This window comes from Monodon monoceros, unplaced genomic scaffold, assembly GCF_005190385.1.
Source record: "Monodon monoceros isolate NGI ecotype Baffin Bay Population unplaced genomic scaffold, NGI_Narwhal_1 Super_Scaffold_14, whole genome shotgun sequence".
NCBI classification, from domain to species: Eukaryota; Metazoa; Chordata; class Mammalia; order Artiodactyla; family Monodontidae; genus Monodon; species Monodon monoceros.
The window spans coordinates 8605127-8632366 of NW_021703770.1; the positions used below are offsets into that span (position 1 = coordinate 8605127).

Genomic DNA, 27240 nt, shown 5'->3' on the forward strand with positions numbered 1-27240 from the left:
ATCATAAATGTGATTTTTTGATATTGTATCATGAAAAATGTCAACAACTGGGATATCTGTATAACCCACTGAGCAAATATTTTCCAAATGACTAATCCATGTTGTTTAAAACCACAGATGGGTAAAAGAGCCATTCAAGGTACAAGATAGACCAACAGATTTCAAAGGAACAGAATACAAAAACTTTTAACTGCGAGGTAGCTGAGTTTTCTGTGTTTCGAGCACTGGTGAGGAAATGGCTTTAAATCGTTATATCTTGGCAATGTTAAATTGACTGTCCCAAACTTTATGCTTTGTTCAGGACCAAGATGGCAATTTTGGAGGGGCTAAATGTGGATCCATGTGACTTGTTCACAGAGTCAAGAGTCATGCTCTGTGATGTGGTCCCAAGTTGGATCCAGACAGTTTAAGCATATGTGAGGGATAAACCTACACTGAGTTAGCTTCTTGGGTCAAAGTAACTCTATAGTGAGATTCCACTGAAACAGCCACTGGGGAGTAGGACCATGCCAATGGTCACCCAGTACTCACCAGGATGGCTGTACTGGTTGTTTATGGTGAGCATCTGTTCCAGCTGGCAAGAATCTGAATCACACAGGTTTATTCATTCATTCAATAAACATTGATTGAGCTCCTACCAGTTGCCAGGCGAGGGCAGATTTGCTATGAAGCTAATCAAGCAGAGAACCTTCGGGGCCTCTCACGAACGTAGGTCCCTTCCAAGGATCCATATAGTCATGGGCGTTTATGAAATATACCAAGTAAAATGTTTTCCCCATAATTGGTTAGGACCACTGTCTCCACTCTAGCCTTCTCTTGACCGTACTTCCCCTCATGTTGATTGATGTGGGAGTAGTTGCATCATTTGGGGAATTCAGCTGAAGAAGTGGATTCATCCAGTGTGAGTTCAATGGGATATATTTATGTGGTTACAATCATTTCCATGTACGGTTACATTACTGTTATCTACGGCAGAAAGGAATGACTTTCAGAAATATTCTTACTGCCTAGAGTCAGGATACAAATAATATCCAGGGCCAGACATTGTTTATCGAGATATGAATGGTTTCTATGGTGCCCGGCATCAAAAATATGGGGCAGTGGAGAAAAAATGAAGTGCAAACGCAAGTGTGTGGAAAATCCTTCCTAATTTTATAACTCACACATGAAATAAGTCTGATAGAGGTCTTCCCAACTTAGACATTACCAAGAGCAGACTGTGAAGTTGAAAGAGACCTTCCTGAAATATCATCGATTAAAAACAAGCAAATTCCAATCAACCATACTAGAGAAAAGACTGAATTGTTTTTATATCCTTTCCATAGAAAATATTATAATTTTTTCTTCTTATTCTATTAATTACTGAGAAATATGTTGAAGTCTCTCACTCTGGCAGCAAATCTGTGTATTTTTCCTTGCAGTTCCGTCAAATTTAACTTTATGTATATTTGAGACTATGTTATTAAGTGTACACAAATTTAGAACTGTTATATCTTCCTAGCAAATTGAACCTGTTTTTATTACAAAATGTTCTTTTTTGTATCTTGCAATTCTTTGCCTTTAAGCCTGTTTGGTCTGATATAAATATGACATGCCACCTTTCTTTTCATTTTCCATTCTTCTGTTATAATTGCTCTTTTGTCTTACGTTTTAGATGTGCCTCTTTTAAAGATCATATGCCAGGGTTTTTGAAAATCCATTCTGACGATCTGTTTTTTGAAGGAACATTTATTCTATTAACATTTAATGTGATTACTGATGTCTTGGGTTTTAACTTGCCATCTTACTAAGTACTTTCTATTCATTTACCTAGTATATTCCTCTTTTTTTTTTTTTTTGCTTTCTTGCCTTCATTAAGATTAATGGAAAAATTTTTATTATCTCATATCCTTCATATCTTCTATTAGCATGGACGTTATATACTCTTTTATAGGTATTTCAGTAGTTATTCTAGTGATTACAATATGCGTCATTGATTTACCTAAGTCTAAAATTACCCGCTTCCTAGACAATGAAAAATTCTTAGAACACTTTAACATCTTTCTAACTTATATACCATTGTTATTGTGTATTTTAAATATGTATATAGGGACTTCCCTGGTGGTCCAGTGGTTAAGATTCCACACTCCCAATGCAGGGAGCCTGGGTTCAATCCCTGGTCAGGGAACTACATTCCGCATGCCACAACTAAGAGCCCTCATGCCACAGCTAAGGGGCCCAGGAGCCCCAACTAAGACCTGGTGCAACCAAATAAATAAATGAAAATCAATGTAATACACCATACTAACAGGTTAAAGGGCAAAAAGCACATGATCATCTCAACAGACAGAAAAAACAAAAACAGACACATGCACCCCAATGTTCATTGCAGCACTATTTACAACAGCCAGGTCACGGAAGCAACCTAAATGCTCATCAACAGACGAATGGATAAAGAAGATGTGGTACATATATACAATGGGATATTAGCCATAAAAAGGAACAAAATTGGGTCCTTTGTAGAGACGTGCATGGACCTAGAGACTGTCATACAGAGTGAAGTAAGTCAGAAAGAGAAAAACAAATACCATATATTAACGCATATACGTGGAAAAACATTTTCCTAGAGGAAAAAATATTCCAAAACTGAGATCATCTCCCCGGGCCTCTATCCTTTTCCAGGTACCAGTATGGTAAATTCTGCTATCTTGTCAGCTCTATAGTGCCTTTAAGAAGTTCTTAAAAAATATTTTATCCAGCTTTTCTAGTTGTTTTCAGTAGAACGGTTGGTTATCGGTACCAAATTTGCTCTTTCTGAAAAGTGTGCTTTCTGTCATTTAAAGGATTTTTCAACGGGTGGGCAAACAGATACATTTGCTTCATGTACCTTCTTGATTTTTGTGTTTGATAATTATCTTTGTATCATCAACACTTAGGACTAAGCCTAGTACACAATAGGTGCCGATGAATGCATGCTGCATGACTGACTGACTGAACAATGCCTGACACAAAAACTCTAAATCCTTTTCTTGCTTTTATAGAAGTCATTTTTTATCCTAATGGTTTGTTTAATCATCATAATCTCCCCAGCATTAAGCATGTCCCTGCTACATAAAAAATGGCATTTGGTGAAGTAGGGAATCGCCAAGGGAATGTCCATGTTCCCTTTGGGTTTCCTAGGTAGGTAAATTTATAAGGATGCTAGTAATTAAGTTAGAGATTTTTTTTTTTTTGCATTTTCCTCCCTTTTGTTACGTCTCAATAAGAAATACCAGGGATCATCTGTAGGCATTCCCAGACTTGAAGGTGTAATTATAGTTTTGGAAGGGAAACTCTTTCACCAAAAACACTGAACTGATGAAAGCTGCAACTAGAAAATATTCCTTAAGCGGGAAAGTTACTTTCTCAAGCTGGGGGGTTGATTAATGCCACTAATGCTTATGGGGTTATGTAGTCTTTAGTGTGCAGAGTTAGAGAGTGGAAGATGACAGTCTTCAACCCTGATCTGCTTGCTCCAGGTTCATGGAATGAAACGGCAAAACTTACTGCATTTATGCTGGTTCTAGTTATCTGAGCATTTAATCAACAAGTGCCTCGTGCTTTTGTAAAACTATTCCCTGCATGTGTACTTGTCTCCCAGGCTAGATAGTAAAAGCTCCGGGACAGAGGTACCAAGACTTGCATTGCTTTTCTGTCCCTTCCTAATACCTAGCACTGTGATTACTGTGCATCTATCTGTCAATGCATCCTTGCATCTTATGTCCATCTATCCACCCAGTAGCTATTGATCCATCAATTGCTTCAACCTTCCACTCTTTAATTAATCATTTCAATGACATCTCCTATTTGTTAAGCACTGAAGATGGAATGTTGAATAAGATTTGAGAAGCTCTTAGTAGAGCATAGCAGGTTCCAAATTTTCTTGTTTGTGTACAGGAAAAAATACATATGTTTGAGCATCTATCTTCAACACATATATTTTTATTTATATTATATATAGGTTATGAATAAGTGATCTTTACTTCTTATTAACGATACAAAGACTTCAATCTCACCAAAATAAAATTTTCAATAATAATAATGTATTTTTAGTTAGAGGGATGTGATTGAATATACTTTCTTATTTTTAAAATGCTACTTCACTTTGTAACATGGCACATGTAAACTTTGGTTTTAAGTTCAATTGTTTTAATATTTGGTTTTAATGACCCTCATAAGTAACCAAGATAGCTCCTAAAGATTCATCAGTCCAATTAAAGGACTACAATGTTTGCTATGCTAGCTACATTATGATATTCATTTTCAATTCTGCCTCCAATTTTGCAAGGATTTTTGATCTAGTAAAATTTGACTAGTAAAATTTCACCTTTCCTGATCAATCAGTGGTTATTGCAGCAAACTAACAAGAAGATGTTCTATTTTTTTATATTTGGAGGCAATAAATGGATTTAAAACCCCCTGAACCTCTTTATTTTAAAGATTATTAAACAGATTAGGAAATATTGTTTCCAAGCTTAAGTGCACAGATAAGAGAATTTTTTTATAGGTATCACACTTTATACACAGTAACCAAAAAAAATCATGTACTGATGGCATTACCTCTAAACACCCATTTTCAAAATATTTCCCCAAAGCATGAGTTCTTTTGAAAAAGGGAGTTATTATACTACCAAACGTAAAACAGATAGCTAGTGGGAAGCAGCCGCATAGCACAGGGAGATCTCAGCTCGGTGGTTTGTGACCACCTAGAGGGGTGGGGTGCGGGGGTGGGGGGGTGGGATAGGGAGGGTGGGAGGGAGATGCAAGAGGGAGGAGATATGGGAACATATGTATAGGTATAACTGATTCACTTTGTTATAAAGCAGAAACTAACACACCATTGTAAAGCAATTATACTCCAATAAAGATGTTAAAAAAATTAAATTAAATTAAATTTAGAAAGGGAGTTATTTTCTCAATTATTGTTAAATTTTCACCTTTGTAATCAAAGCATAGATTGAACATGTTTCGGTTTTTGTTTTTTAATATTGGGTGAGCAGTATGCTTTGATAAGCAGTACGTTATCCCAGGAACATCAGTAAACACAGCCACTTGCTTTTCATAAAGCAGAAATACACAACTCTTCTTTGTCTTTGACTGTTCATGATTTGCCACAGGATGACTGGTGAACCACTGAGTCACCGTCACATTATGAGATATTGGAAAGATTCTAATTTTAATTCAATATACTCTGTAGAGCCACTTACCCGGGCACATATTCAGAGCAAAAGGTCCCAGGGTGCTGAAAGTGAACTAATTACCACTCTACTTTGGCAACTCCCATTCTCCAGATATAAACATATAAACAGAAGTTCTCATTTCTTCTTTGGTCTCCAGTGGGTTACTGTGTACATTCCCTGAGGCACATACATTCAACTTGGGGAAACCTTAGTCTAGTGGGTAAAAGCAGCTCAGGATCAATACCCATGGAGACAGTGACGACAACATACTGGACAGAAGTGCAAGGCCCATGTTTCAAAAGAGTTCTCAGCCAACCTCATGGGGAAATCTGGGGCCTGGATAGACCATGAGAGCTACCCCAAGTGAAGGCAATGGGGCCAGGCCTCTATACTCCTACTTTATGACACTTTCAATGACCACTCGTTGGGTATGAGTTGCCCCATACAAGGGGGAATGGTCTGAGCAGCTCTCTTCCGCTCAGGGTAACGCCTGGGAAGGAACCCAGCTGTGAGTCATCAGCAGACAACATCAGCAGCTGTGGGAGGAATGAACGCATTGGTCCTGAAAGGGAGATGGGGCAACACCCCAGAGCACCCACCACGTACACTCAACCTCCAATTCAAGTTGCGGTGTAAACAGACAGACTCTCACAAGAGAGGTGCGTGATAGTTGGATCTGCTTCCTATAACCAAAAATTATAAATATGTCGGATCAGGAAATGGTCCTGGCCCTTTGGTTCTTAGAATCTTTGAGCTGGAAGGCACCTCAGAGATTTTGGAGCTCACCCTTCTCATTTTCACAGATGAGGGAACTGAAGCTTCTAGTGTAGTAAATTCACTTTCCCAAGGTCACAGACTCATTTTGTGGCTCTGATAGTGCCAGATTCAGAAGTTTGCTCTTTTGACTCATAATTCATTGCATGACTCCGGTCCTGCATGTATTTGGCAGGCATCTGTGGCTGGCAGGATATTATGCAAAAGTCATATAATCTATATTTATGATGTTTTAAATAATTCTGAAAAAATACCCTCAAGAGTCTCTTAGTTGTCAAGATTTTCACATGTACATTTTCCATTAGCATAAGTGATTACACTACAAATGTCACTATAAAATTAAACATAGTCTTTTGTTATCCAAGTATATTTAAGCCCCTGACAACAGAAAGATCAGAAATTTATGCAACCCAACATTTGTTCAGTTCCAAGGAAGATAACTAGTTCTAATAAAAGCTTCATCTGGGTAATCCATTTATGTTTATTAGTACATTATAATCTCATAGTTTTGTAGCTTCTGCACATGCATTATCTCGCTTAATCTTCTCAGAAACTGTGACATGGGCAGGGAGCAAATTATTAGCTCTAATTTAGAGATGAAATGACGTATCAAGAAAAGTGAAATGGCTCACTGAAAGATACACATCCAATAAATGGTGGAGTCAGAGCAAAATTCGGGTTATCTATCTCATAACCCAGTATGGCAAATATACCCTTAAGGTGACCCTCAATGATTCATGCTCTTTCTTTTACAATCCCCTCCCCCATGACTTGCTTAGAATATGGCAAAGGGGATGGGATGTTATTTTAAAAGTTTATTTTATTGAAGTATCGTTGATTTACAATGTTGTGTTAATTTCTGCTGTGAGCATCCACTTGTGAGCCAATTCCTTATCCAGAATTTCTTCATGTACATAGTGTCCTGGCTGGAGGCCTGGGTTGGTATAGAGTCCAGTGTTCTCCTGGCAGCTCACACTTAGGATGAAAAGGAATTGGAATAGAAATGTGTCTTGGACAAAGACAGTAATATGTCCTCCAGGGTTTGGAGCCATCGCAGGCTGTCCCCTGATGGTGTCATCTGGTTTGCAGCCCCACAGTCCTTTGAACTGCAGCCCTCATATTCATCATGACAACTGGAAGGGCCTCAGGCCACAGGAGGCCTGTTTTGTTGTTACAGTTGACTTCATCTACTAATAGAGATGTGGAACAGCGCAGGCTGCTTAGATTCTTGTTTATGAATGTTAACATCATTTGTTTTTGTTTTGTTTTGTTTTATTTTTTGGCCACGCATAACGGCTTGAGGGATCTTAGTTCCCCGACCAGGGATTGAACCCGTGCCCTCAGCAGTGAAAGTGTGAAGTCCTAACCACTGGACTGCCAGGGAAGTCCCCTGAATGTTAATATCATTTCTTCCATAACTTCAAGAGGAGAGCAATCAGTTAGCCCACATTCTTGGGGGATCATTGCCTAATTCTTTTACTACAAAAGTCTGAGGCTCCCACCCTAGTTGATAAGCTCCCCAATGTATAAATGTCTTTCTCCCTATAGCCTTAGATTTTTTTTTTTTTTTTTTTGCGGTACGCGGGCCTCTCACTGTTGTGGCCTCTCCCGTTGCGGAGCGCAGGTTCCGGACGGGCAGGCTCAGCAGCCATGGCTCACGGGCCCAGCCGCTCCGCGGCACACGGGATTCCCCCGGACCAGGGCACGAACCCGTGTCCCCTGCATCGGCAGGCAGACTCTCAACCACTGCGCCACCAGGGAAGCCCTAGCCTTAGATTTTTGAAATCAATGATTGATTTGATCTGAATGTTTGTGTGCTCCCCAAATTCCTATGTTGATATCCTAATGCCCAATGTGATGGTATTAGGAGGTGGGGCCTTTGGGAGGTGATTAGGTCACGAGGGTAGAGCTCTGATGGATGAGATTTGTGCCCTTATAAAAGAGGCCCCAGAGGACTCCCTTGCCCCTTCCACCATGTGAAGGTATAACAAGAAGTCTGCTGACAGAGACTGAGACTAAAGCATCACTTAATAAAGCCTCCCCCCGAAGCTACCCCCAAAAAAGAAGTCTGCAACCTGAAGAGAGTCCTCTCACCCAACCATGCTGGCACCCTGATCTTGGACTTCCAGCCTCTAAAACTGTAAGAAATAAATGTCTGTTGTGTAAAAGTGACCCTGATACTCTGTTGCAGCAGCCCGAATGGATAAGACAATGATAACCTAAGAAATGTAATTTCTAAAACTTGGAGGTCTGATGGAATTTTTCATTCTTTTGTATTCTTGGGACCAAACAACTCTTAGAAGTTACTTAAAATTACATCCAATTGAGTTTTTGATATTTTATGTGGCTTTGTCTAACTTGTATTCACAATACATAGAGTTATTCCCCTTGTGCCAAAAAATGCTTTCAGATCTATGATTTCCATGCCCAGATACATCATAATCAAAGTGCCAAAACAAAGAAAAGTCTTGAAAACAGCAAGAGAAAGATGACACATTACCTTCATGTCTGTTTTTCTCCTCTTAGGTTCTTTAAAGTATGTATGACAGTTAAAAGCAAAAATGATAATATTGTCTGGTGGGATTTTCAATGTATGTACATGAGATTCATACACCAACTATACATAAAGGGGGGTAGGGTATAGGGACCTACAAGATGGGAGGATTTCTATATTCCAACAGAAATGGTAGAATATTGATTCTAAATAGACTGTGAAAAGTTAAGTACGCATACTGTAATCCTTTCAATAACAACTAAATAAAAACTCCCAAAAAATATTGTCTGAGTCTGCTCAGGCTGTCATAACAAACTACCATAGACCAGGTGGCTTAAACGACAGAAATTTATTTCCCATGATTCTGGAGCCTGGAAATCTGAGATCAGAGTGCCAGCAGGGTGAGTGTCTGGTGAGGACTCTCTCTTTGGGTTGCAGACAGCAACCTTCTTGCTGTGTCCTCACATGGCCTTTCCTCAGTGCACAGGGTGGACAGAGAGAGAAGCAGCAAGCACTCTGGTGTCTCTTCTTACAAGGGCATTAATCTCATCCAGAGGGCCTCACCCTCATGACTTCACCTAACCCTAATTACCTCCCAAAGGCCCCACCCGCAAATACCATCACATTGGGGCTTAGGGCTTCAACATATTAATTTGGGGGAACAAAATTCAGTCCATTGCAGATGTAGTCAAAACTCCACAGATAAACTGAAATGAAATACTAAAAGGTATTCAAATAATTCAAAAGAAGGCAGGAAATAGGAAACAGAAGAACAAAAGCAGAGGGAGCAAACAGAAAACAAATGATAAAATGGCAGAACTACATCCAAACATATTAACAGTTACTTTAAATGAAGATGTGATCCCTGTTTTAGAGATGAGGAAGCACAGGCTCAGAGAAGTGCAGTAACTTGACCAAAGGTGCACAGATATAAGGGGCAAAGACAAAGTTCCAGCTTGGCTCTGCCCAGGCCCCGAAACCCACCCTCTTTTGACATTCTAAGCTTCAACAGTTTCACCACACCTCCAAGAAGTCATGAGCCACAGACCTCAGCATGAAAGATGCTAGTGCCCTTAGTCAGAAGACAGGGGCAGAAACCAGATTGCCATCAGACTTGCTGCTCCAAATACCCAAATCCCTGGGCGTCCGTAACCCAGATCACCTCCCAGTTCTTTTCTTTTTTTAAAATCTTTATTTATTTTATTTTTTGGCCATGCTGCACGTCATGTGGGATCGAACCCGATCCCTCGGGTGAACCAGGGATCGAACCCGAGCCCCCTGCATTGGAAGCGTGGAGTCTTAACCACCGGACCACCAGGGAAGTCCCCCTCACATCCCAGTTCTTACTTGAGAAAGGAAACAGCAACATCCACACCCCTGAAGGCCAGCCTTTGGAAGAGGGAGGAGGGCTAAGTCCAAGGAGCATGTTGTAAATAAAGCAGCCCCTAAAGTCTCAGGCCAGAGCCAAAACGCCCTCAGACCAGCAGCTGAGCCGCCTGGCAGTTCTAATGCCGTTAAGAAGGTATGTCTTCGAGGTCTCAATAGAGCTTCACAGATGTGGTATTTCCCACGTACAAAGTTTTCTTTTACACACCCTCACTCCACCCCCTGCAATTTCAAATGGTGCCCTGGGCTGTCTTTTCACCCCTACCAGCTGAGAGGAGAAAAGATCCCCAAGCTCCTGGATAAGGGCCTCTCCGAAGTACCGTGCTGTGCTTTGCCCAAAGAAGCAAGTTGCCAGGAGAAGGCCCTGACCTTTAAAGGGCGCCCTTTCTACTGAGTTCAACCAGCACTGGCCACCTCAATGCCTCCTGCCAGAAAAACCAGAGGAAGGACCTTCCCAGCAACAGCTCCCGCTCTCCTACGTTCTCAGAGAGCAGCTTCCTGTCAACCCATCTCAGAGCCATCACAATAAAACCGCAAACCTTCCTTCATGATAATAGCAATAATAATACAGCTTCCACCTGTCAAGCATCTAATTGCCAAGCAAGGTAGTTTTTATTTTCCTCATTGTAATTCTAACAATGGCTAACATTTTGAAAGTGCTTATCTTGTGCCAGGTCCTATCTTAAGTCCTTCTAATGTATTATTTCATTCTCTCCTCACATCAAACCTGTGAGCAGGTAATATTATTTCCATTTCCCACTGAAGAATTTGAAGCTCAAATGAGATCATCAGTACAACCAGGAAGGGGAGTAGCCAGCGCTGGAAACTAGTTTTGTCTCATTCCAAAGTTCAACATCCTTCTCAGGGCATAAATTTAAAAGAGCAAAATAATATGTTGTACTGTTTAATATTAGTCAGTAACATTGCCACCAGGATCCCCCAATAAAGTCAGGTCATAAGGAGGACCAAACCACAGTGAGGAAATTCTATGTTCTAGGTAATATTGGTATCCTAGTTAAATTATATTATCTGCAGGCAGTATGACATTGTGTTGGACGCAGCTTTTTTCCGTTCCTGTATTAAGTAAGCATCTATTGTCTTAGGTATTGGTAGATAGCACCGTGAGTAAAACAAGTTCCACATCCTTGCATTCTAGTGGGAGAAACAAATAACTGAATAATAATTTAGAGCGTACGATGAAGATTAATGAGATGAAGGATGTACACGGAGATACACCTGAGACAGCCCTGGAGGGTACGGGGCGGGGTGGGGGGGGGAAGACTTCCCAGAATGAGCAATGCCTAAGACCTAAGATTGGATGAAAAAGCCAGACAAATGTCAAGAAGAACATTCTTAGCAAAGAGGAAAGCACATGGGATGGCCCAGAGGCAAGAGAGAACATGGCACCTTTGAGAAACAGAAAGGAGTTTGCAGAACATAGAGAAATGGGTAGAGCAGTGAGAAATGAGAGGAAAACAGGGACCAGATTGTGCAGGGCTTTATTAAGGATTTTGGACTCCATCCCCTGAGCAATGAGGAGCCATCAACGGCATTTGGTATGACCTTTCAACTCTACCACTTCCCAGCCCCTTGGCTGTGGTCACGTCCGGGGCCACAGTGGGGCTATAGGTCTTTTCAGGGGGCAGAGCTAAGATGCAGATGCATCACCTTTTTCGGGAAGTTTGGCTCCAAGATGGAGATGCAGCGTGCAAAGTGAGGCCTTGCTCTGAGGTCAGGCTCTGGGAGAGCTGGGGCCGCCCAGGGCCTGGTAAACAGAATAAGGGAAAAACCCAAAAGGCAGACCTAGAGCACATCGGCCGAGCCTGCAAATCTGGGCAGAGGTGACTGTTAGAGCTGGAGTCTGGGAACCCCAGGGGGCGGAATTAAAGAGGGGGCAAGGAAAGGGCAGAGAGACAAGAGGCTAGAGATAAGGAGGTGCCTGTGAAAACAGGAAGGAAAGCAGACTGGTGTCAAAGGACAAGCTGCAATAAGGTCTGAGGAACTGAATATGGACAGCGGGAGGGAAGGTGATTAGTCCAAAAATGGATCAAAGTCACAAGAACTTTCTGAGGTCGAGCCACAGACACCTCTCATTTGTTGTTGTCTGTATTTTTAAAACAACTTTACTGAGACAATTCATATACCATACAGTTCACCCCCTTAAAGTGTACAATTCAGTGGTACTTAGCATATTCACAGAGCTCTGTAACAACCACCACCATAAACTTCAGAATATTTTTCCATCTCCCTGAAAAGAAACGCCATACTTCAAATCCCCAGCTCACCCAAACCTAGGCAACACCTCATCTCCTTTCTGTCTTTGTGGATGATTTGCCTACTCTGGACACATCATATAAATGGAATCATATAACATGTGGTCATTGGTGACTGGCTTCTTTCACTTAGCATGTTTTCGAGGTTCATCCATGTTGTAGCATGGACCAGTAAGCCATTCCTTTTTATTGCTGAATAATATTCCCTTCATGGATACATCACACTTTGCCTCTTCACCAGTTGACGGGCACCAGCATCCCCTGAGTGAACTAAGGCCCCTGCCTCCTAATCCATCTCCCTGCATCCAGTCTGCCCTTCCCATAATATGACCCTAACCCTTAAAATCCACTCAGGGCTCCCCATTGCTTTGGGTATTAATCCAAATGCTCAACCCAGCAGGGAAGGCGCTTTGTGATCTAGACCCATGTCCTCAACCTCACATCCAAGTTCCAACTTGGTCTCCATCCTTCTGAATCTCTCATGGCTCCTCAAAGGCACCATGCTCTCACACGCCTCTGGAACTTTGCAGGGGCTTTTCCCTCTGGAAGCTCTTTGAGAACAGGCATTTTTGTCTGTTTTTCTCATTAATGCATCCCAAACACCTAGAACAGTCACTGACATAAAGTAGTTGCTCAGTAAGTATTTGTGCTTGAAAATATTTTATCTCAAGTGAGTCAACAGCTTCTAAAATGGCTTCCTGCAATTCAAGCCCTTGTATAACCCCTCCACTTGAGTGTGAGCTGGATTTAGCGCCTCGTGTCTAAGTAACTGAATGTGACAGAAGTGGTGACATGTCACTTCCAAGACTAGCTTCCATTAGGGACCCTCGCTCTCTCTTTCACTCTCTCTTGGATCACTTATACCAGAATAAAGAAGCTGCCATATTGTGAACAGCCTTGTGAAGAGGGTCACATGACACAGTGACAGACTGAGATCCTCAGTCCAGCAGCCCGTGAGGAATTAAGGCTCTCAGTCCAACAACCTGTGAAGGGATGATGCCTGACATCCACCACATCAATGAACTTGTAAGCCCATCCTTCAGCCCCAGTTGTCTTTAAGATGAGATCTCAGGCCTGGCTGACAGCTTGACTGTAAACTCATGAAAGATTTTGAGCCAGAAACATCCAGCTAAGCCCCTCCTGCTTTCTGGACCCACAGAAACTGTGAGATAACCTTTTGTTTCAAGTTATGCTAAAACAGAAAACTAACACAGACTTTGGTACTCAGAGTGGAGCACTGAATGTAACAAAAACCTAGAATGTGGGTGTGGCTCTGGAACCAAACAATAAGCTTTGAGCAGGGTTAATGAAAGCTTGAAGCATCTTCAATTCACAACTGTTCATAGAATTTTGGTCTTTGTGGATACTACGGTGAGAGCTTGAAAGAAATTGAAGAAAATCTTATTGGCCACTGAAATAAAGGGGCTACTTGATACGCAGTAGCAGAAAGCTTAGCAACGCTCTCACCTGCAGCTGTGAGGAAAGTAGAAAATATGCCTAATGTACTGGGTTATCTAGCTAAGAATGTTTCCAAGAAAAGTGTTGAAGATACTGCCAGGTTTCCTTTTGCTGCATATGGTAAAATGTGAGAGAGAGAGAGAGACAAACTGAGGGAAGGGCTGAAAACAAAAGGGAGAAAGGACTTGATGGTTTGGCAACTTCTCAGCCTTTATAGGTGGTAAAGGTTGCTAACATTTAGAAATGTCTTCTAAGCAAAGATCGAATCCACAGCATTTCCAGGAAAACACGGTCTAAAGATAAGGCCAAGGGTATGAGGCCATCTTGCGATGACTGTAGCCCCATGTGACAGCTTGACTGTCATGGGACACCTTGATCCAGAGGCACCAGCCTGCAGCTCCCAGATTCCTGACCCACATTAACTGTTGTCTTAAGATGTAAAGTGCTGGGACTTCCCTGGTGGTCCAGTGGTTAGGACTCTGCACTCCCAATGCAAGGGGCCCGGGTTCGATCCCTGGTCAGGGAACTAGATCTCACATGCTGCAACTAAGATCCCGCATGCTGCAACTAAGATCCCACATGACACAACTAAGATCCCGCATGCCGCAACGAAGATCCCACGTGCTGCAACTAAGACCTGGCGCAGCAATAAATATTAAAAAAAAAAAAAAAAAAGATGTAAAATACTAAGTTTGGGGGGTAATTTGTCACACAGCAACGGGTCACTAATACATTGAGCTTCTGGAGAAGATGTCATGGGGAGGGGGAGATTTTTCACAATGAAAACTAAAAAGCATCTTTAGGAAAATCCTGAGGCCATGAGCAATGGAAGTAAATCTTCTTGCCACCAATGTGTTTTAAATACCATCTCTATTTTCTTTCACTTTTTTTGAATTTTATTTTATTTTTTTATATAGGAGGTTCTTATTAGTCATCTATTTTATACACATCAGTGTCTACAAGTCAATCCCAATCTCCCAATTCATCCCACCACCACCACCCCCTGCCACTTTCCCCCCCTGGTGTCCATACGTTTGTTCTCTACATCTGTGTCTCCATTTCTGCCCTGCAAACAGGTTCATCTGTACCATTTTTCTAGATTCCACATATATGCGTTAATATACGATATTTGTTTTTCTCTTTCTGATTTACTTCACTCTATATGACAGTCTCTAGGTCCATCCACGTCTCTACAAATGACCCAATTTCGTTCCTTTTTATGGCTAATATTCCATTGTATATATGTACCACATCTTCTTTATCCATTCGTCTGTTGATGGGCATTTAGGTTGCTTCCATGACCTGGCTATTGTAAATAGTGCTGCAATGAACATTGGGGTGCATGTGTCTTTTTCTGTTTTTTCTGTCTGTTGAGATGATCATGTGGTTTTTAACCTTTAACCTATTAGTATGGTGTATTACATTGATTTTCTTTTCTTTCTTTCTTTATTTGGTTGCACCAGGTCTTAGATGGGGCTCCTGGGCTCCTTAGTTGTAGCATGCGAACTCTTATTTGCAGCATGTATGTGGGACCTAGTACCCTGACCACGGATTGATCCCAGGCCCCCTGCATTGGGAGTGTGGAGTCTTATCCACTGTGCCACCAGGGAAGTCTTGCATTTGTCTTTCTGAATTATGGTTTTCTCTGGGTATATGCCCAGTAGTGGGATTGCTGGGTCCTATGGTAATTCTATTTTTAGTTTTTTAAGGAACCTCCATACTGTTCTCCATAGTGGCTGTATCAATTTACATTCCCACCAACAATGCAAGAGGGTTCCCTTTTCTCCACACCCTCTCCAGCATTTGTTGTTTGTAGATTTTCTGATGATGCCCGTTCTGACTGGTGTGAGGTGATACCTCATTGTAGTTTTGATTTGTATTTCTCTAATAATTAGTGATGTTGAGCATCTTTTCATGTGCTTTTTGGCCACCTGTATGTCTTCTTTGCAGAAGTGTCTACTTAGGTCTTCTGCCCATTTTCTGATTGGGTTGTTTGTTTTTTACATTGACTCTCTTTAGATGGTGATTACCGAGGACAGAGACACATGGTGAGCTGGACGGTTGTTTCCAGCCAGACTCACATGGTCTTTCTTCCTGAGGAATTCAGTGGTGTCTTTTCCTGGCCAGTTGGAAACAAGAGGGGCAGGTCTCCCCTTATTTCTGGCCCTCGCTCCTTACATATTCTCTTCTAGATGAGGTGATAAGGACTCTGGGTTCCTCTCGGGCCCAGGTAATGGACTTGAAAACTCTCTCCTTCAGCTTTCTCCTGCTCTGACTCCCCACAAAACCAGCAATCATTCCCAGTGAAGCAGCACTGGCCAAGTTCTTTCAGTGGGGATTCACCAAGCTGCAAAGTCAAAGAGAAGTTCCTCTGAGCAGCCTTCCATTCACACCACCCTAGGGGCTCAATCATGGGCACACTGATCTACATATACCTTAAGAGAACTCCACAAAGATGTGTAGAAAGAGGATAAGGGAAGGATGGAGAGTATGTGAGGCTCCTTGCTCAGAAAACTATTCACAGGTGACCTTGCCCAACTCATTCTACCACACCTCCTTCGGTCACCTGCACTGTCCACAGATCCCCCCCTTTACGCTAAGCTGGAGACAGTCTGACTTCTGTCTTCTGCACCCAAACAGCTCTGACTGACACCCCAAGCCAGTGCTCTTCCTTCCCCTACAGCCCTGGCCAGCCATGTTGGAAAGCGGCCCATGTGCCCCTGAGAATCAGGCAGCCAAAGCTTTCCAAGAAAAAAACAAAAATACCTGAAGAGCAAGCAAAATATTCCAAATATCTTTAAGGATGTCTCTGGGGCTTTCAGACATCGCTGCAGACAATCACGACATGGCACTGGGTGGTGGCAGAAGCACCAGGCTCCTCAAGCCTGAGACAACCCAGCCCCAAACATGCCTGGTCACTCATCCAGAAAGCTGCTGCCCATGCATCCTTTGTCCTCGTCTTTCCTCAGCCCGGGTCCTCGGAGCTGACGGCATTCACTCTCCAGTTTGAGGGGTCAGCACGCACCCCAAAAGGGATGGCAGTCCGGCCAGCCTCTGAGCTGTTCCCCAGACCTGGGAGGAACCAAGTTCCCTCCTCCTGACCTCAGGTCCATCCTGTGTTCCTGCTGGCAGCAGAGGCACGAGGCAGGGGGCTGGGTGTGTAAAACAGGTATAGTCAGGGAAAGGCTGGTAGTAAGGAGGTGAGGCTCACGGGACAGGGCACGGAGTGGAAGGAACCAGAAGGCTTTTCTCCTCACCTCTGGAAAGCAGATTTTAACATCACATTGAATTCAAATCCTGATTGCGTGACTTCACCTGTCCAAGTTGAGGTTTCCTTATGCGTAAACTGAGGATGAGGGTTCCTCCCTTGCTGGGTTGTTACAAGGACTAAATTAGATATTGTATATAAAGTGCTTGACACAGCAGCAGGTGCACAGTAACCCACCAAAGCATAGTAGCTGTTACTGGATATTGTTGCCTGTTCTTTGTGAGCATGTGCCAGTGGAGATAATTACGATAATCTTCCATATTGGGGTAGGATTTTATAATTTCCAACCCAGGTCACATACATTTTCTCCCTTGGTTCTGAGCCCTCTGAAGGAGATTTTATTGCTATTACTGTTCCCTCTTTATTAAAGAGAAAACTGAGAAGAGAGAGAGAAGTGGAGATGGGGAGGGGTGAGGAGAGGGATGGGACGCAAATGGCTAATTGGTTTCCACCTACTCAGGGGTGGGCCATGGAGAGTGAACCACACCCTCAAAGAATTCAGGCTGTATGTGCCAATGTCTGTCCGATCCCAGGAAAAACAAGCCAGAAAAACATACCCAGAGGGGGTGGGCTATGGAAAAGGAATAACAGACAGTGGGATAGAGGCTCTAGACTCACATCCCAGTTTTGCTTCTTTTTCTTCAAGCCTCAGTTCCCTCATCTTCAAAATGGAAGGAACATTACTACCTAACAGATGGTAGTCCTCTGAGGATCAAGTGACACACTAGGGGTGAAAGGACCTTCTAACCATACAACAGTACCTATTTGTATTACTATTATTGAAGAGGGTATCTTGAAAACTTCTCTCCAGCTTCCATTCCCATCCTGTAAACTCTCAAACCACAGATTTCTCTATTCGTATTACTTCCACAGTATTTTATACTTCTACCAAACAACTGAACACATTGCATTGTTATTATCTACTTATATAATAGCTTCATTATCTATTGCCATCTGAGCCCTCCCTATTAGACCATGAGCACCAGAAGGCCTGGGCTGTGCCTTGCCACCATTATGTCCAGGGCTAGCCCAAGGACTAGCATACAGTAGGTATTCAGTAAGTGCTCACTATACAAAGAAATGAATGTGCCTCCAGGTTCTCTAACGTAACATCACTTTAGACAGATGAGAGGAACTCCAAGGGAAAGGCAAAGAAGAAATATTCTTCTCTCTCTTGGTCCCTTCATCTCTTCTCCATTTCATTGGGTCATACAAATTTAAAACAAGAATAATGCACAGCAAACTTTGAAACTAGTGTTTAAAAGAATGCCCTGAGTTTTTAGAGACCAAAGAGGAAAACAGACCACAGCAATCAAGGGCTAAGGGAAGCTGGTAAAGTTTCAAATTGGGGGAATAACTAGAGGCGGGAGATTGGAAAGCTACCATGGGAACCAATCCACAAGGCCAGAGGGCAGACTTCTGATGCTGAAATTGGCCACAGGGCCGTGTCCTGCTACAGACTTGTCATCACAAAGCCAGCTTAGCGTGACGCCAGGTGCTAAGCTAGCCAGCCATTGGTCAGAGTAACGTCAACCAGGAATGAAATAAATCTGGAGGGTAGATTCTAGCCAGAAACTTTGGCCAAGTATTTTTTATCTAGATAGAATAATTATCCTAAAATGGATTATTAGAGTGTTTTTTAAAAACACTCAAAGGCAAAAATTGACCTTTTAATAAATGGTGCTGAGATAATCAGGTAACCATGGGGAAAAAAATAAAATTGATCCATACCTCACACCATACACAAAAATAAATTCCAAATGGATCAGAGATCTAAATGTAAAAAATAAATAAAATCACACAAGTACTATTAAAAAACATGGGTGAGTTCCTTTACAACCTGGGAGTAGGTAAAGGTTTTCAAATTGTGACTCAAAATCCAAGTGCAACAAAAGAAAAGATTGAGGGAATTCCCTGACAGTCCAGTGGTTAGGACTTGGCGTTCTCACTGCCGAGGGCCCAGGTTCAATCTCTGGTCGGGGAACTAAGATCCTGATCCTCAAAGCTGTGCAGCACAGCCAAAAAAAAAAAAAAAGATTGAGCAATTTGACCACAGAAGAATTTTGTTTTAACTTTTGTGTGACAGAAACACCATAAAGAAAGTCAAAATGCTACTGACAAAGTAGGAGGAAACATTTGCAAACTTTATCACAGATAAAGGGTTAATTTCCCTGATACATACTCTTGAAAAAGGGCAGGGGAGAAACCAAAAGCCTGACAGAAAAATGGACAAACTTGAATAGACAGTTCACAAAGAAATATATAAAAATGGCCCTTAACCATAGGAAAAGATATTCAGCCTCACTCAGGATTGGGAAAATGCAAATTAAAACCACAATGAGATAACCATGTCCCTCCCACTGGAATGGCAAAGTTAAAGAGGATGACAACATATACTTTGGGCAAAGCTGTGGGGAAACACACAATCTAATACACTACTGGTGAGAATGCAAACTATCACAGCACCACTGAAGAGGATTTGGGCAATAGCTGATGAAAGTACATATGCATTTATTTACTTTTTGACCCAGCAACCCCGGGTCTAGGAATTTACCCTGAAGGTATCTCCAACACTGCAAAAATACATATGCACAAGGTTATTCACTGCAGCAGCATTTATAATTGCTAAATGTTGGAAACAAACTACCTGGGTTGCACAAGTGTTAAAAAAAAGAAAAAGGTTGAAATTACAGTACATGTACAAAATGGAGAGCTAGGCAGCTGTTAAAAAATTAAAAGTTTTAAAAATTAAAATGATTTCCAGAAGATGCAAAAGATTATCTATAGTATGCCACCTTTCATGTAAGAAAGGGAAATTAAAAGAAAAACCATATGTATCTGCTAACTCGAGAGAAAAGTATCACTAGAATACATCAGATACTGATGAAATTAGTTACACCCAGGGGTGGTGGAAATGGGATGGAAAGGACGGAAGGATGGGAAATAGAGTCAAAGAGATGGGGAATACTCGAGGAAAAAAAAAATCAAAAAGGTCAAGGGAGAAAATGCAAAATGGAATACAAATAGACATCAATGAACCTAGCTGTATGTCAAATAAATAACATAACCAAACTTAAGAAGGGCAACAAAAAGAACCCGGGTAAATCTTGGATACATTATTTTGACCAAATATCCTCAGGCTAAAGACAAAAAGAACTATAAACACATATTGAAACTCAAGTAGTGGGTTTGTTTTTCACAGTGGTATAGGTTAGCAATTCTACAGTGATATAATGTGTATTCTGGGATTAAATAAATAAGATTCAATATGCTCACTGTCAGAGAAGAGGGTTTTAAATATAGAATGGGGAAGCCTGGGATGAAACCACTGCTGCTGCATTAGAATTGGAGGTACAAGTGTGAAGTTGTAGTTTTAATAGAGAGGAAGAGATACAAACATACATATAGAGACATATATATACATATACAAGAAAGCAGGGGATTGTATTCTTTGGGACTTCCTAGATTAAGCCAAATCAAATCAATTTCCTTATTGCAGGGTTCCTCAGGGTCCTTAATTCCTTAATGCAAACTCTGAATCTCCAGCAGGACAACAGAATACTCTACGGTTTCCACAATTACTTGACCGGGGAACCCTTTCCCATGGGGCATGACACGGGACTAGAGTTCATCCAAGAGTTTTGAAAGATGAGCAGAACCGGGTTGGAGGCCCCACCCCTGCCTAGCTAGGAGACTTGGGCAAGCTCCTTTCATCCGCAAAAAATGGGGCAAACATGATGAATTCTCAGCGGCGTGGAGCAGGTTAAATGAGATCACACCCAGGCACCTTATCTGTTTTTCTCTTTCTCCTCTCTCCCCGATTCCCCCTCTCCTTCCCTCCTTCCTTTCCTCCAACACTCCCATCTTCTCTCCTCAGGGAGCCAGCTCCTGCTGCAGCCAGCTTCCAGACTGAGCCCCTCTTAGGACCGTGCAGAGAGTACAAATGAGCGGGTCCGCCCGCCTGAAAGCAATCAGCTTTGTGGAACTCTGTGGCCTTTTCTTTCCTCCTGAAACTGGTTCTGCCTGGGCCCAGCACCTGGGTGACAAGTTGGATTTGATTTAAGAAGCCAAAAGAAAAGGAAAAAAAAAAAGTGGAAGACGATTAGCGTGGCTTGCAGAAAATGATAAGCTGCTCACTGTGATCTTAAGGAGGTGGGCAATGGAGCAAGGGGAGGGCAGGAGTGCCCCCCCCTTCCCTGATGCTATTTTCCACATTGGGGCAAAGAGCTTCTCCCTCTTGGTTCAGCTTAGTCTCGGCTGGAGGGATTTGGGTCACGGGTTGCAGACTGAGCAGGCAGCTCAGATTAGTTGGAAAACCCCCAACCAATTTGAAATGAATTTAAAGTGAGTCAAACCCAGAGGAGCCCATGCCTTCTGAGACCTGGTGGCATGGCTGGAGAAGGGAGGGTGGAGATGACTCCACTGTGATTTCTGCTCATTTTAAAGCCTTCCCGGCAGGCTCAGCCTCCAAGCTCAGGGATTTCCCACTTGGGGGTGAGAAATCACTGGTGGGTCCCCCAGCAGCAGGACAAAGGGAAAGCGACCAGATTCGCCCAAGGGGCCAGGCAGAGGGATTTTAGTGACCAAGGACAATTCCATCAGCCCTCCCTCATGCTGTTCCTCACAGTGGTAATTATAAGTAATCATGAATAGTAATGGTAACAACAAGTAATAATAATAAATAAATAATGGTAATCAAAAGTAATAATAACAATAATGGTAAAAATAAGGGCAGCTATGTGTTGTGTGCCTTCTGTGTGTCAGACACTGCTCTGAGCACTATAGTGTGTGTATTATCCCATTTTAATCCTCATAGCAACCCTGCAAAAGAAACATTCACTTACTTAACAAGTATTTACCTATCGAATGCATTCTGTGTGCCACAAGCTGTGCTGTAGGTGCTGGCAATATCATAAGGAATTTACAACCGTGGAGGAGTTACTATCCCATTCTACAGATAAGGAAACTGAGGCTCAAAGAAGTAAAGCAAGTTTCGATCAAAGTGCTCCCATATACTTCAGCCAGTTAATGAAGGCACCACCACAAACCCCCCCCACACACACACCTGAGGCTGCATATTGAAAAGTGGAAATGTTCAACAACTAGCAGACAGCACCCCAAGTACGAGCCTTTACAGGAAGTTATTTTCTTTCAGCAAGAAATTGAACATCTTTTCTCCCTTGAGGACAGGTTCTCTTGTTAAACAAGCACTGATTTGTCTGTTACTTCATAAGTAAGCTAGTCCGCAAGTTTTCTGAGCAAGGGTTTTCCAGAGCAAATGTAAGCAGGGTCCACCCCAGCATCTAGGGAAATAGATGGGAATAAAAGCGGACATGGGAATAAAAGGTACACTGAGGACAACAGCATTAAGTAATTCTCCTCATTTGATCAGAATCACATCTAGGATTTCATCCACCCAGAATCACAAAGTGTTAGAACCAGAAAGGAAACTCATCCACCCCTGAAGTGCACCCTGTGGGTGCCCAGCCCCCGCCCTGCATTCACTGCTTCTTTTGGTAAGAAACCCCCATTTTCACAAGGACAGCCACACCTCCCTCTTACAGCCCCTTTACTGTAGAAAAGCCGGTGCCTGCCGTGCCAGCTCCAGTCAGGCATCCCATTCCCTGGCCCCAGGTACCAATTCAGAGATGGGCTTGCTGTGGATGGGCCAGTGTTGTTTGATGAGTGGCAGGCAGAGGCTCACTGAGCTTCTGGAAAAAAGCATCCTTGCTCTCCTGAGACAGTGTCTGCTCTTTGCCCTGAAGCTGAAGTTCTGCGGACGCAAAGCAGACAGCCTGGAAGAAACTGAGTCTTGAGCCCATCACTGAGCCACTGAGTCAAACCAACCTGGGAGCCCCCGCTTACTTTGCATTTTCCAATAAATCCCACCACCACCCCCGTTATGGGTTAAGCCTATCTGAGTGGAGTTAATGTCACAGAGGAGCAGGGGCCGATAGGAGGCCAAACCTGTCCTCTTACAGGAAGAAACTGAGGCCCAGGAAGGTCCAATGTTATGCTCAAGGTCACACATCCAGGGGAGGGAGGGGTCAAACTCTTTTCGGAAGTCTCCAAAAGGAAGAATAGGATTCTATCATAGTTTCAAATTTCACTGAAAATGGACTCCTGTCACTGATTTTCCACGGGGAACGAAGCTCCCAAATTGAAGCTATCCAGAAAAACAAATACGGTGCCGTTGAGGAAGCTGCACCCCCCGTCAGGAAGTGTTCAAGCAGAAAGGACACAAAGACGAAGTGGCAGAACTGCAGAGGGAGATCAGGTCTCCTGGAGATGGCTGTTCTAGACACCCCTAACTGCAGGACTGGAAGGGATTCAAGAAGCCACCGTGTTAGCGCCCAAGAGTCCTTTCAACTTGGAGTGCGTCTGCAGAACCAGGACCAGCACGCTGAAGCTGACTCCTGGTCCAGAGCTCTGCCTACCATGTCACCCTAGTTCCCCTAATGAAGCCTGGGGCGGGAGTATCCAGGAAATGGGAGGCAGCCTAGTGTCACGGCTAAGAGAACTGGCACAGGGTAAAGGACTAGCCCTTAGACCTATGAAAAGATGCTCAATCTCAGGCATAATAAGAGAAAGGCCTACCGAAACTGCACTAAGGTACCACTTTTTTTTTCATCTATCAGACAAGCTGTTCAGCTGGTGAGGCTGAGTAGAAAGAGACAATCTCAGCCTTGCTGGTGGAGCGTCTACTGGTATGAGCACTGTGGGAGATGGTTTAGTGGCACCTGTCAAAATTATAAATGCTCATAGCCTGTAACTTAGCAATCCCACTTTATCCTACAGACATACTCGCATGTGTATGAAATGATGTGTACACAAATATAATCACTGCACTGGAATAACAAAAGATAAAAAGTCCGCTATAGAGGACTGGGTAAATACTATGAATCATCAATACGATGGAATACTATGCAACCATAAGGGGAAAAAATGAGGACACTCTATGAACCGCTCCGGAAAGAATTTATGTTGTTAAGGTGAGAAATTCCTGGAAAGAGGAAAATGCATAATAGCATGTAAAATATATTAGCTTTCAATCTAAAAAAAAAAAAGGGGTATAAATGAACTTACCTACGAAACAGAAACAGAGTCACAGATGTAGAAAACAAACTTATGGTTACCAGGGGTAAGGGGCAGGGAGGGATAAATTAGGAGATTGGAATTGACATATACACACTACTATATATAAAATAGACAACTAATAAGGACCTACTGTATAGCACAGGGAACTCTACTCAATACTTGTAATGGCCTATATGGGAAAAGAATCTAAAAAGAGTGGATACATTATATCTATAACTGAATCACTTCGCTGTACACCTGAAACTAACACAACATTGTAAATCAACTATACTCCAATAAAATTTTTAATAAATAAATAAAATATATTAGCTTTCAGTAAAGGAAAGAAAATATTATGTGTTATAAATACATAATATATTTGCATAAACTCTAAAAGGAAACCAATAAAAGTGATGATGGCTGTTTGCAGATGTGTGAGCTGGGTGGCTGGGAGTTGGGGTGGGAGTGAAACTTTGCACTATTTACTCTTTTATATTGTTTGAAAATATATACAAAAAGGAAAACCTTTAGTGTGTGGAGTCTGATAGGCCTGGGTTTAAATTCTAACTACACAGGGACTTCCCTGGCAGTCCAGTAGTTAAGACTCTGTGTTTCCACTGCAGGTGGTGTGGGTTTGACTCCCGGTTGGGGAACTAAGATCTCACACGCTGGGCAGCGCGACCAAAAAAAAAAAAAAAAATTCTAACTACACAGACTGTTACATGCAAGTTAAGTAATGCTTATTTCATACATTTTCCCTTAATTATGAATAAAAGTTTTAGTTTTAAAAGGTCACAGATAAACTACATGGGGGTTACTCAGATTTTTTTTTTTTTTTTTTGATGTGGTAGAGAAAACGCAGGTGGACCTTGGCTAGACTTATTCCTCTAAATGCCAGTTTCCTCAAAGGAACATAATGATACCATTTGGAGGGCACTGTGAAAGTTAAATGAGGTAATGCTGAAATCACTTAGCACAGGGACTGGTGCATAACAAATGGTTAATAAATGCAGATTTTACTACTCCTAAAATAGACAATTTTAATCAAAACCATAGAGGAAAGGCGTTTTGAGACTAAATAATAATGGCATTGTAGCTGCCTCTATCTGACACGTACACCCGATAGCACAAGCGAACATCACAGGAAGAAGGAACAGCTTACTAAGGTAAGAAACACCAAAACATTGTCGAGATTCTCCTCCTGCACTCGCTGATCAGGGAGCATAGATTAAATAACCAGCGGTAGATTCGAAAATCTGGTTTTGGTGAAATGTTCAAAATATTGCAGAAGAGCAAACTCTTAGGAATCAAAAAACCTCCCAGGAAACCTAGCAGGAGTACTGTCTGACAAGATACCTCTATATGTGACCATATATCAACTCCAGTTATTTATTGGAGAAATGAGTATATGATGAAAAGAAGAAGAAAATCAAATTTGTTATTTAATAGTTATTGTAATTTCCTACACATTCACTTTAAAAAACAGATAGATATAATAGACATGGTTTCTGCCTGCTCATCATCTCCTTGGGAAACTGCTTCCCCACCCCAGCCTTCAGTCCTTGGGTTTGGGGAGACACCTGACCCACACCTGTTTAATGAGACAATTTCAATTCCCTGGCCAAAGGGATTATTCAGAGTGGGCATAGGACCCAAACACAGACAATTAGAGGCAATTCTGGGACTCAAGCCAAGATTATCAGAACGTAAACGATCTCTTCCCACTGAGTTTACCTCACTGGGAAACTGTAAATTTGGAATGGCTAATGGCCATCTCTGCCACCTCATGGGGAAAGCTCTGCTGGATGGTCCCACGAGGTCTCTGCTGAGAGCCCAAAGCATTTGTCCCCAGAGCGTCTCTGACACCAACAAACACCAACAGGAAGCTTCTCATCAAACTTGCATGACAGCCCAGAAATGCCAAGGAGGTAACACCCCCAGGTGCAGCCTCAACCAGTGGGGGCAGAAGCCAGAGGTAAACGTCAATCCTTCTAAGGGTAAATTCTCAGCAGACAAATGTGAAAGGCTTTTTGACGGTCCTCAGAAGGGCTGGGTCACAATCAAGCCACAGTTGCCCACAGCAGTGACTTTGACAGCATACCTGTATTAGTCAGGATTCTCTAAAGAAACAGGACCGACAGAATATATACATAGTGAGGGGGATCTCATTGAAACAATTGGCTCATGCGATCGTAGGGGCTGGCAAGTCCAAAATCTGTTGAGCAAGCCAGCAGGCTGGAGATTCAGATAAAGGCTGATATTGCACTTTTGAGTCTGAAATTCATAGACTGAAACCCAGCCAGGGGTTCTGTATTGCAGGCTAGAGGCAGAGTTGCCACTGCTTTGGAAAACTTCAGTCTTTATTCTTAGGCCGTCAACTGATTGCACGAGGCCCACCCACACGGTGGAGGGTAATCCGCTTTACTTAAAGTCAGCTGATGTAAATGTTAACCACATCTAAAGGATACCTTTACAGCAACATCTAGACTGGTGTTTGAACAAGCCATTGGGCACTATAGCCTAGCCAAGTTGACTCATAAAACTGACCATCACGATGCTCTTAAATCAGCTTTTTCTCCTTCATTCTCCCCACTCCCTCACTCCTACTCCCTGAAATCACTTCCCAAGCTGCATTCAAGCTCTCATCTCAGGCTCTGCTTTCAGGGGAGCCCAGCATCCACCACATATAACATAAGTGGTCATTTTCCCCAGCTCCAACTCCTCAGAGATCTCACTATTTTAATCATTTCACACTTCTTTCCAGTGGCTTTCAAAAGCACTTTGATTACATACATGTAGCATAACTATAATATATAATACAAAGCAGTATTAAATAAGTGAGTGCTACAGTCTAAATACTATGACTGTTTGGAGAAGAGGATGGTCAGAAAAGCTTTTAATAAGAAGAGGAAATTTTATCTGGGACTTGTAAGATGTGGAAGATTCAGACAGGTGGAGAAGAGAAGGCAGGTGCTTCCAGGACATGGGCCACATAATAATAGCTGACAATTTAGTGAACACATACTACATGCCAACCATTCTTCTAAACCCTGTATGTGGATTAACTCACCTAATACTCACAATAACTTCGTGAAATAAGCATATTATTTATACTTTACAGACAAGGAAACAGACATAGAGAAGTTTAAGGAACTTGGCCAAGGTTCCATGGAGCTGGGATTAAAACTCAGCAGGACAACACCAGGTCCCACACCAATAACCACTACCCTCCACCCCTCTCCCTAAGCTAGGATGTGTCTCTTTTGAGCTGAGATCAGGAGCTAGGTTTTTTGTTTGTTTGTTTTTCATGTT

At 42.3% G+C, this 27240-nt stretch overlaps 1 long non-coding RNA gene and 1 other non-coding gene across 2 annotated transcripts in view; one reads left to right on the top strand and one right to left on the bottom strand.

Annotated features, from left to right (window-relative positions):
* The window catches only part of LOC114895257, a 113136-nt gene that overhangs the window by 68885 nt on the left and 17011 nt on the right, over positions 1–27240 (bottom strand). The gene's annotated exons all lie outside the window — the stretch shown is intronic.
* TRNAG-CCC lies at positions 14037–14109 on the top strand. The gene has a single exon. It is a non-coding gene; the product is annotated as a tRNA-Gly (tRNA).